This window comes from Gracilinanus agilis, chromosome 1 (genome assembly GCF_016433145.1).
Source record: "Gracilinanus agilis isolate LMUSP501 chromosome 1, AgileGrace, whole genome shotgun sequence".
Classification (NCBI taxonomy): Eukaryota; Metazoa; Chordata; class Mammalia; order Didelphimorphia; family Didelphidae; genus Gracilinanus; species Gracilinanus agilis.
In genome coordinates, this window is record NC_058130.1 from 607929221 (window position 1) to 607941180 (window position 11960).

Consider the following 11960-nt stretch of genomic DNA (forward strand, 5'->3'; position numbering starts at 1 on the left):
AAACTGTGGTATATGCGGGTGATGGAATACTATTGTGCTAAAAGGAATAACAAACTGGAGAAGTTCCAGGCGAACTGGAGAGACCTCCGGGAACTGATGCAGAGCGAAAGGAGCAGAGCCAGAAGAACATTGTACAGAGAGACTGATATACTGTGGTAAAATTGAATGTAATGGACCTCTGTACCAGCAGCAATGCAATGACCCAGGACAGCCCTGAGGGATTTATGGTAAAGATGCTACCCACATTCAGAGGAAGGACTGCAGGAGAGGAAACATATAAGAAAAGCAACTGCTTGAACGTATGGGTCGGGGTGGACATGATTGGGGATGTGGACTCGAAACTACCACACCAATGCAACCACCAACAATTTGGAAATTGGTCTTGATCAAGGACACATGACAAAACCAGTGGAAATGTGCGTCGGCCATGGGTGGGGGGAGTGCAGGGGGTGAAGGGGAAAGTAAGAGCATGAATCATGTAACCATGTTAAAAATGATTATTAATAAATGTTAAAAAAAAAAAAGAATGAATGACAGTTGGGATCCAACTGCCACTTAAACTAAAACATTCAGGGATACCTTACTTCTATAGGGGAAAACACAATAGGAATAAAAAATACTTTTTTAATAGTTAACTTAAGGTTAAAAGAGGTGGGAGAGGTCACACTACTCAAAAACACTATGGGATCAATTCAGACTTAAAGTTTAAAGGTCTGGGAAATCCATACACTACACTATGCAGGCAGCTAGGACACAAGGTACTAATGGTATCTCACATAGATGGTCTGATGGTCTTGATCACTAGCTCAAAATGTATTAGTCCAAGTATATTCCAAGAGAACAGGTTCCAGCCAAATAACTCTTCCAAGAAGTCAGGGAAACTGATCTTGCTTGTCCACCAAACAAGACAGTATTCTCAACCTACTTTCCTTGTTCCTGCTAGTTGAGATATTCCAGATGTTGCTCAGAGATACCCAAAATCCACAGGCTCTCAGGTCAGTGGTTTCCCAACTCTTTCAAAACCCCAACTGCCTTTAGAGAGAGTCCACTGTGTTCAGCCCCTCGCTGTGTTCCAGGTTGGAATTTCAGCTCCTGCCTGCCTGTCTAAATTTCCAAATCTGCTTTTATAAGTTTACCTACAACAGTTCTCAGCTAAAATGAGAAAAGGGCAAAATGACAAATGTTAGAAGGGATATGGAAAAGTGGGAACACTAATACATGGCTGGTGGAATTATAAACTGATCTAACCATCTTAGAGAGGAACTTGCAATTACACCCAGAAAGTTATAAAACTGCTTTGATCCAGCAATAGCATTGCTGAGTCTATTTCCCAAGGAGATCAAGGTAAAAGGAAAAGGATCTATGTTCTAAAATATTTATAATAGCTCTCTTTGTGGTGGCAGATGTAAAAGTGAAATTTGGGAGATGTCATCTAAAAGTATATATATTTTCTATGGACACATGGAAATTATCAAACTACATTTCCCATGGTCCAACGGGTTTCCATTTCCAGTTCTTTGGGCATGGGGATGCCTATGTCTCCACGCAGAAAAGAGTTTAAATCTCCTGGGTTAGGGGGGAGTGGCCTCTTGGCCAGCAGACTCGGGAGGAGACAGGAGACAATAATGGCGAGGGCGGTGGTTTTGAATTCTTACAAGCGCGTGGTCTAATAACTTTATCTATCAGCATGGCTTTAATTAAAATATTAATTTATATATTTATATCAGCCTTTATTATTTTTTATCCTTATACAGAGAACTGGATATTAAGAGGAGATCCATCAATTGTGGAATGGCTAAACAAATTGTGGTATATGATTGTGATGGAATATTACTGCTCTGTAAGAAACAATGAACAGATCAATTTTTAAAAGCTTGGAAAGAATTACATGGGATAATAATGAGTGAAATGAGTAGAACTAAGGGAATGTTGTACACAGCTACAAATTTAATATTTGAAGAATAACTCGTGAATGTTCACCACCTGAGAATGACCTGAGAAGTGCATACACAAAAAACATAAGCTTTATATTTTGCTGAATGGTGCCTTCTATGGTGTGGGGAGGAGAGGGAAGGACTGAATTTAAAAAAAAGAGAGAGGAAGAAAAAGAGAAAACAAAGGGAATTGTTCCTCACAGTTGCTCCATACAGAGGTGTTCACATTCTTGATCTTACCTTTGCCTGCACTTGTTCCACACCCATGTGTATAAATTCTGAAAATCCTTTATCTGAACATAAACTGTTGTAAATCTACCTTTCTCTTAACCTTGCAACTCCAAACCTTATTCTTCTTCCTCATAACAAGCTCTACCTAGTCTATCACTCCTCCACTGGCTCTGGTCTCTTCTGTTTCCCATCTTGACCATAAACCAGTTCAACTCTACAATGTTCTCTTCTTTTGAGACCCTTGCCCTTTATCTTATCAAAGGCTTTACCTTTTCAAACCCAGCTCTAGATTATTTCCAACTCCACAATTGACAGTGAACTGAATAAAGCTAGAGAAAATCATAAAACCACATTGAGTCTACTACAAGTTTGTCACCTAATTTTAACTGGGCTTTCATTGGGGCAAGTCAATCCTTTTATTCCTCATTAGTTGATCAGTATCCAATTAATTTCTCCACCTGACTCTGTGGCCTCTAGAAACTGCCCTTTTTATTTATTCTTTACTGTAGTAGGTACAAGAAGTATAGTATCCATTTGGTCTGGAAGCTTGACCCACAGGAATCCAGGAGTCCAAGTTTCTAGGCCAGGCGTTGCAGCCAGTCCAGCATGCATAGAGAAGCACATATGGGATTCCAGCATACCAGAAGCTGATATTGTTGACTTTGGCATTCAATTTTGTGGGACTAGTGCTATGTAGGAACTGAGCTAACTGTGAACTGGGGTTGGGGAAGGGGATGGAGACTGACCCACAAGATAAAAGAGAGATTATCCTTCAGGATGTGGGGGGAAATGTTTGTATGTTTTTAATATACCTTGAAAGCAAATAGCCCTTTGTAAAAGTGAATCTGATGTTAAATGGTTCAATGGAACTGTGATACTAATCACTATCCCCATCTCCCCTCAATGGGTATTACACAAGTGGGAGCTTATTTGCAGAAGAAAGACAACTCTCTGGAGCTACTAGAGGACCCTGAGTGGGGTAACATCTAATAGGTCTTGCTCTGAGAGAGTGAGGTCAGAGTTATCCATGTTAAAATGGTTTTAAATCCAAGGAAAATCAGGATACAAGTCATGGGAGGTAGACTGAATTACATAAAGTTATACTGGTTAAATCTACCACATATTGCCTATATCTATAACCATATTTCAGTTCCAATGACTGCATGCAAGTTCAGGTAAAACATATTGGTTTAAATGAAAATTCACTGGTTGGGAAACAAAAATAGCATTTCAGTGAAAAACACATTGCATTAAGTACTTTACATAATTCCCACAGACAGATGCTAGGGAATAAATGCCTGGGCTTCCGTGACAGGTCATTGAATTTCCCAACACATTATTTTGCTGAATATGTATGAGTTTTGATGAAAATGTATTGCTAGAAGAAATCAAAAAGGCTCCTTCCCATTTAGTGCAGTTATAATGTCCTTCTTGATTATACATTGTCATACATTTGAAAGAATATTATTTTGTAGATTATTGTAGCTATCTTTTGACTTGTTTATGTATGAATAAATATGATTTCAAATTTATTTCACTGCCACCAAATTATTGTGACTACAATATACATAGTCTTTCTTATTTATTTATTTTTTGTGTGCTGTGAATTTCTAATGCAGGGGATGCAAATTAAAGGTAGAAAAATGTAAATTTGATCAAAAACAATCTTATGTCAACTAGACTGTATCTTTTTAATTCCTAGAATATGTTAGAATTAGCTTTAACTGTGATACAACTTTTCTCCCTCTCCTTACCCACCAGCTGCCATAGTCTCCATCAGGAAGCCTGGAAGGCCCCAGTCAGTGTTCCCAAATGGAACCACCCTTCCCTTTCCCTATTCCAAATCTTAGCCAAACTTGTCTACCAATTCCCTCTTCCTCTGTCCCCTCCTAATCAAATTTTGTTTCCTCTCCCCATCTCTACTGGCTGGAATTCAGAATTTTTTCTCCATTTTGACCTTTAGGCCCACCCTCTCGTCTCAATGACAAATCTGTTTCTATAGTTACTTCAATGCATGATTTCTTATGGCACAATAATATTTCCTTACATTCATATACTACTATTTGTTTATCTATTCCCCTATTGAAAGATATCTCCTTAGTTTCCAGTTTGGGACTATTATGAAAAGAATGGTTATAAATATTTTTATATGTTGTTGTTGTTATTGTTCAATTGTTTCATGCCTGACCATTTGTGACCCCATTTGGAAATTTCTTGGCAAAGATATTGGAGTGGTTTGCCATTTCCTTTTCCATTTCATTTTACAGAGGATGAACCTGAGGTAAACCGGGTTAAACAACTTGTTCGGGGTCACACAGCTAGTAAATGTTTACAAATAGTTTTCTTTCCTTTTTCTTTGATTTCTTTAGGATTCAGTCTTAGTGGTGATATAGCTAAATCAAAATTTATGCAGAATTTAATAGTTAGCTGTACATAGGAACAATTATTCCAAAATGACTGGACCAATTAATTATTAGCTACACCAAAAATTCACTAGTGTATCCATTTCCCCAAAGTCCCTTGTATATTTGTAAATTTTTTTTTGTATTTTTGCTAGTCTGAGAAAGAGGAGAACCTGAAAGTTTTTTTTCAATTTTAATTTCTCTAGTTAATATTGATTTAGATAATTTAAATATGCTTTTTGGTAGCTTGAATTTCTTTCTTAGAAAAGAGATTGTTCTTGTCCTTTGACCATTATCTATTGGAAATAACTCAGTTTTGCAAAATTGAATCAGTTCTTTATATGTCTTAGAAATAAGATGTTTGGGGGCAGTTGGGTGGCTCAGTGGATTGAGAGTCAGGCCCAGAGATGAGAGGTCTTGGGTTCAAATCTGGCCTCAGACACTTCCTAGCTGCGTGACCCTGGGCAAGTCACTTAACCCCCATTACCTGGCCCTTACTGATCTTCTGCCTTAGAACTAATACTCACTATGATTCTAAAATGGAAGGTAAAGGTTTAAAAAAAAAAAAAAAGAAATGAGATGTTTATTAGAGACATGTGTTACAAAGAACTTTCCCATTTCCTCTTTTCTATTGTTTTTATTATAATAGACTTGCTTATGCAAAATTAATCATTTTTATCTTATGCAATCTTCCCTTTCACTTGCTGTGAATTCTTCAATATTCATAGATCCAAAAGATAACTTCTTCACTGCTTCTCTAATTTGTTTATGGCACGACTTTTTTTTACTTTTTCTTTTTTTTTAAACCCTTACCTTCCATCTTGGAGTCAATACTGTATATTGGCTCCAAGGCAGAAGAGTGGTAAGGGTAGGCAATGGGGGTCAAGTGACTTGCCCAGGGTCACACAGCTGGGAAGTGTCTGAGGTCAGATTTGAACCTAGGACCTCCCATCTCTAGGGCTTGCTCTCAATCCACTGAGCTACCCAGCTGCCCCCATGGCATGACTTTTTATGTCTAATCCAAGTATCCATTTAGACCAGTGATTCCCAAAGTGGGCATCACCACCCCCTGGTGGGTGCTGCAGTGATCCAGGGAGCAGTGATGGCCACAAGTGCATCATTTATCTTTCCTATTAATTGCTATTAAAATGTAAAAAAAATTAATTTCCAGGGGCTCTAAGTAATATTTTTTCTGGAAAGGGGGGCGGTAGGCCAAAAAAGCTTGGGAACCACTGATTTCGAGCTTATCTTGGTGTATGGTCTGAAGTATTTGTCTACACCCAATTTCTGCCATAGTTCTGTCTCAAAGTATTTTTCTTATCTTATTGCTAGAGTTAGTGTGTTTAGCTTGATGTTAAATAATGGTGGCGATATCAGGTATCATTGCTTTGCCCTTCATCTTATCGGATAGGACTTTGGCTTTTTCAGATTTTATATAGTATTTGTTCTTAGACTTAGTTAAATACTATTTGCTATATTGAGAAAAGGTAGATCGCACTTATAGACGTACTCAGTCACTGTTATAAAAAAAATAAATAAGGTTCCATTTTTTTCCCCTTTAAAATCTTTGGAATTAGGGTGCAGTCAGGTGACTCAGAGGATTGGGATGATGAGATGGGAGATCTTGTGTTCAAAACCAGCCTCAGATACTTCCTAGTTGCAGCTTGGCCAAATTGCTTATCTTCCATTGCCTAAGCCTTGACACTCTTCTGCCTTGGGACTAATACAGAGTATTGATTCTAAGAGAGAAAGTAAAGGCTCTTAAAAAAAAAAAGGCAACCATTAGTATCTCCCCTTCCTTCAGATATCTTGCAAATTGATTGTTCTTTCACAATTGTAGCATGGATCTCCTCTGAATATTCCAACTAACAAATCTGAATTTCCTACATTTATTCTCCTTAGTGCCATTTCTGTCCTCACTATTACAGCTGTAGATATGGTAGCTTCATTGTCCCTGATGGTTAAACATGTCTTGTTACAATCTTGGCAGATATTTTCTATCATTTTTTAGGGTTTTTTTCCTCTTTCCAGTTCTGTCTTTTGACTTCCCTCAGGATGACTGTGCTTTGTTATGTATCTTACTAAGTTTTGTTGTTTTTTTTAACTAGTTTTCACTGGAAAGTGAAATGCTTTTCACTGTTTTATGAAGCAATGATTCCTTAGAATCATTTGCCATCCTTTTCTGTAAGATTTTACAAATGAGTTTTTATCTAAGTCAGTGTTTTCCTTGGATGACATTTGTTTCTGCTTGGCAAATAAATCCTATATTTCTCCACAAAGGTGCTTGCTAAGGCTTTTTTAGTTTCAATATGGAAATTGATTCTTATCAGTTAACTTCTGCATGAAATTACTGTAAGAAGTGTTTGATTTTTCTTCTCTCCATTTTCCATTTTTCATAATCAATAATTTGTTTAGTCAGGCCACAGATCATGGTAAAGAGAACAGAGGATTGATTGTTTTACTAGTCATATTTATTATAGTGGTTTTGTTTTTTTCTTTCTTTTTTTCTACCATGAAGAAGGATGAGAGGGGGAAAATAGATTTTTGTTTTTAGAAAAAAATTACTTAAAAAATAAAATGAGGGGGTTGGAATAAATGGCCTCTGAAATGGCTACTCACTCTAGATCCTGGGATATTTTCTCATTTTTATTCTTCCTTCTAGCTTTGTACTACTAATTTTGATCTTTGTTCTTTTAAGTTGGTCTTCTGACTGTTTACAGGTCAAGTGATTGAGAAATGATTCCACATCAATCATAACTATTTTCCTGTTTGTTGAATATAATGTTTCCTTTTTTATGATTTTGTTTGATGCTCGCCACATCTATTGCCTCCTGATTCTTTCCTCTAAGAAAGCATTCATAATTCATAGGCTTGAGGCTTCTGTGCCATCTCTAAGTCTTTTCTTCTCCTCTCATTTCTTATTTCTGATCCATATTTTCCAACATATTTATTGCTGTCCTCACATTTTTTAAAAGGTCACAATGTATATTTATTACCCATATGTTGCATTCTTCACCACAGTTAAAACTGAAGAGTTAACATTCTGGGTGATGATATAGGTGATCACCATTTTTTTTTCCTGTTAGTCATCTAGAACTATCAAAGCCCATCCATCTCCCCAAAAGGACCTCTGAAAGCAAGAGGGGGACATCTGCCCTTTCTAACTATGGAGCCTTTCAGTTATCTGACACAAGACTCAGACTTTGTTGTCAACTTGCCCAGATCCTAAGGTTCATGACTCATATAGCTTTCCTTCTTGTCTTCCCTTCTCTCCCCTCATGACTGTACCAAACTATGTGATCGTAGTGAGTGGAGGCCTCCAGGATTTCAATGAGGAATCCAAACTACTGCTGAGCATGTGTATCTTGTACTCACCTACTGTGCAAGAAGGATGAGACAGATAAGGGACAACAGAACCAGCAACCTGCATGGATCAGCTGCTGCCTTGTGAAGGTGGCAAACAGCAGCATTTCTTGGGACCTTGAGGGAGGGGAGGCTGCAGTTGTCCTCACATTTTTCCACTTTTGTACTAAAATCATGAAATATAAAATTACATGCTGATTTTAGAGTCTTATTTAGTTATTTGTAGAAGTTTTCTATCCCTCCGTTTTCTATAACAGATATTGGTGTATAAGATGCAGTTATTTTCTGGTTCACCTTTTTACAAATACTTTTCATGAGTCCCGCAATATGAGATGACCAAATTTCTTATGAAGTGATACTTCTTGTTGCATATGGATGCACAATGAAAGCAACTTGGCCACCTTTTTCTTTGTCTCTCTAAGCCAGTGAGCCATCCAACTCCAGCTTCTTTCTGTCTTCTAGTTTGCTTAGAGTGATAATGCCAAAATTGAAACAATTAATTTCCTGTACTAACACATCCACTTGTTGGTCATTGGTCAAGGATGCCACATTTAGTGTGCCAAAAGTCAAATTAAAGTTTAAATAAAAGGTTTTTAAACTATGATTATCATTGGACTGTGAGCTCCTTTATAAAAACAGTAACTGGGTTTTTTTTTTTTTGCTTTTTTTTTTGTATTTGCAGAATTTAGCATAATGCCTGACAGAGAATAGATAATAAATACTTGTTCATTTGAATGAATTCTTAATATTCTCTGTCATTTATCTACCACTTTGTCAGCCTCACTTAAGAAATGAAAGGGTTATAGGATTAAGGGCAATTTTATATTTTTCTTTGTTTTATGGGCTGACCTGAGCAAAGAATTCATCACCAAGTGGCCAGTTTATTTATTTATAAAATCCTTGCTTTTTGTCTGAGTAACAATTTTAAAATAGAAATGCAAGGATTAGGCAAAGTAGGGCTAGGGTTAAGTGCCCAGGGTCACACAACTAGGAAGTTTCTGAGGTCACATTTGAACCCACATTCTCCCAACTCTAAGGTCTGGCTCTTTATCCACTGAGCCACCTGACTGCTCCCTGGTTTATTTATTTATTTGTTTCTTTCTTTTAAACCCTTACCTTCTGTCTTAGTATCAATCCTGAGATGGAAGAGTGGCAAATGGGGTTTAGTGATTTTCCCAGAGTCATATAGTTAGGCAATGCTTGAGGCCAGATTTGATCCCAGGTCCTCCTAATTGTGCTCTATTCACTGTACCATCTAGCTGCCCTTCATTTAATTTTTAATGAGCCTCTCCATACTTAGCTAAGCTGGTTCTTAGAAAACAGATGTTGGTGAGAACTATACCTATATCCCTCCCAGCATGTTCAGACCTGCCTGAGTTTGCCTTCCTCTAGCACACATTACCAGAACTCAGGAGCAACCTCCACACCATCATGAAACACTGGAATGAGGCTTTGTGAATTTACTATAGAGTGGAATTTCAGAACTGGAAGGGACAATAGTAAATTCAATCCTACCTCGCTTCAGACTCATATTCAGCATAGTATGGAGAAAAAAGCAGTGACTCAAATCACAAATTCTATGCTCAAATCCTGCTTTTGACATTTACTTCCTGGATGAACTTGGGCAAGTTACTTAATTTCCTTGGGCCTCAGTTTCCTCAACTGTAAAATGAGAGGGTTGAACTAAATGACCTCTGAGATCCCTTTCAGATCTAGAACTATTTTCCTATATTCCCATAATTCTCTTTTTTTGGCACAAAAATATTTATTTCAGCTCTTTTTTATGGTAGCTTGGGGCTGTCCATCAACTGGGGAATGGCTAAACAAGTTATGGCATATGATTGTGATGGTATTCTATTATGCTATAAGAAATGGCAAGCAACATGATTTCAGAAAAATCTAGAAAGATTTATATGAACTGATGCAAAGTGAAGTAAAGTAGGACCAGAATAGCATTGTACACAGAGATGACAATATTTTATGAGGAACAACTGTTATTCTCAGCTATTCTTAGCAATGCAGTAATCTAAGATAATCTCAGATTCGTGATGAAAAATGCTATTTGTTTTCAGAAAAAGAATTGATGGATTCTGAATAGAGTGAAAAAATATTCCCATAATTCTTCTCCATAAACAAGTCAATAAGCATTCACTACTGTGCTGTTATGTTAAGAGACAGTTTCTGCTTCAAAGAATTTACATTCCAATAGGGATAGCACAACACATAAAAGGAAGCTGAAAGAGAGAGGAAGGACAAAGAGACAGCATAGGGAAATGGTAAAGAAAGCCAAAAGTATAACCTGTAGAACAACGAGACATGATTGGTCTGAGTGCCCTTCTTAAATGGAGTCATTCAGTCAATAAGAGACCACTTAGATGGGTGGTCTTTGTTCTTCATACTTGAAGAGGACCAAAATGATATTATTGGTGGTGCTTTTTGACTCATACATAAATTGGATTATTGGATTTAAGTGAAACAAAGCTATACAAAGTTATCAGCCTCCCTCTCTTTTCCAGAGTCATCAAAGGCAAGACAAAAGTCAAGATAACTGGTGATGGCTCCGGGTGCAGTAGATGACCTTGGTTTCTGCAAAATCTAACCAAGTTCTCCACATCTAACCAAGAATTCCTTAGCACCCTCTTTTTCTTCCTTCATGGCATGAATGAATAGGGAATGAATTGTTCTCATCTGACCATTCTACCTGGGGAGTCTTTACATGCCTGGAGTAGATGCTCTCCTGGCTTGCCAATGGGTTTGATGCCTATCAGTTACCTTGACTTGCTTTAGCCCACATGCCAAAATAGTTTACTGGGGTGTGACCACTGTGCATGCTACAGCTTCTTGGAGCCACAGGTGAGAGCTGGATGGCAGTTAGAAAGGAAAGGAGGAAAGCAGCCCTAAAAAGGACTTGAAAAGTCCAAATACCAAAGTTACTAGTCTAGCCTGTTTACCCTGTACACACCTAAGGTAAGGATACTTCCAATGTATAAATTCCAGAGCTAGAGTGAGATTCTAGTATGAAGTTTTGGAGAAATGGTAGAGAAAGTCTGGAGTACAATCTAGAGAAGGATTGGAATCTTCTCTAGGCTTATTCTCATGTGCCACTCACCTTGGACTATTACCCTAACCTCACATTTCTGTCCATAAGTGTAGATTTGGAGACAATAAATAATATTTTGCCTCCCCACCAATCCCTTTTTTAGAATCTCTAATAGATGAGTAAATTATTGAGGTATACCAGCCACTTTTTTTTTGCATACAAAGAAACAGGTAGGAAGCTTTTTTTGTTACTCTTACAATTCATGAACTCATTTTGGGATCCTGACTTCACAGGTGGTTGGCATCAGACTCCACCTACTGACCAAAAAGTAACATACATTCTTTTTAGAAATTCCTAGAAGAAAGGCCACAGTGCCAGTATTCATTCCCTTGAACTCTTGATAAAGGCTTTGATTGCTTGCAAAAACATCCTACAAATATTTTTTTTAATAAGGGATTGGACTAAGTGATATCTAGTTCAACAATCTAATAATTTTACATTTGAGGAAACTGAGGCCAAAAGAGAATATGTGATTTTTCTAAATCTTATGGAGTTACATATAAATCATATATATGCATATAATACACACATACATATATACAAACATAAATATATAGGTATATATACTAAAAATATATCTATGTTTATATGCTAAAAACCTTTAGTTTCTGTCTTAGAATCAATACTGAGGTAAGGGCTGGGCCATTGGGAGAAATTCTTAGATGAATGCCTTATTGTGGAATCATACAAGATTTAGCAGCTTCCATGTTAAAGGAGTATGATATTCTGGAAGGCAAAAGAACTAAGATTACCAAAAAACCCTACATAGCAAAATTCAGTATAATCCTTTATGAGAAAAATGGATATTTAATGAAATAGAGGACTTTCAAGCATTCCTGATGAAAAGATAAGAACTGAATAGAAATTTTGACATTCAAATAGAAAACGCTAGATAGAAAAATAGAGAAGCAGACAAAGATAAACATGAAA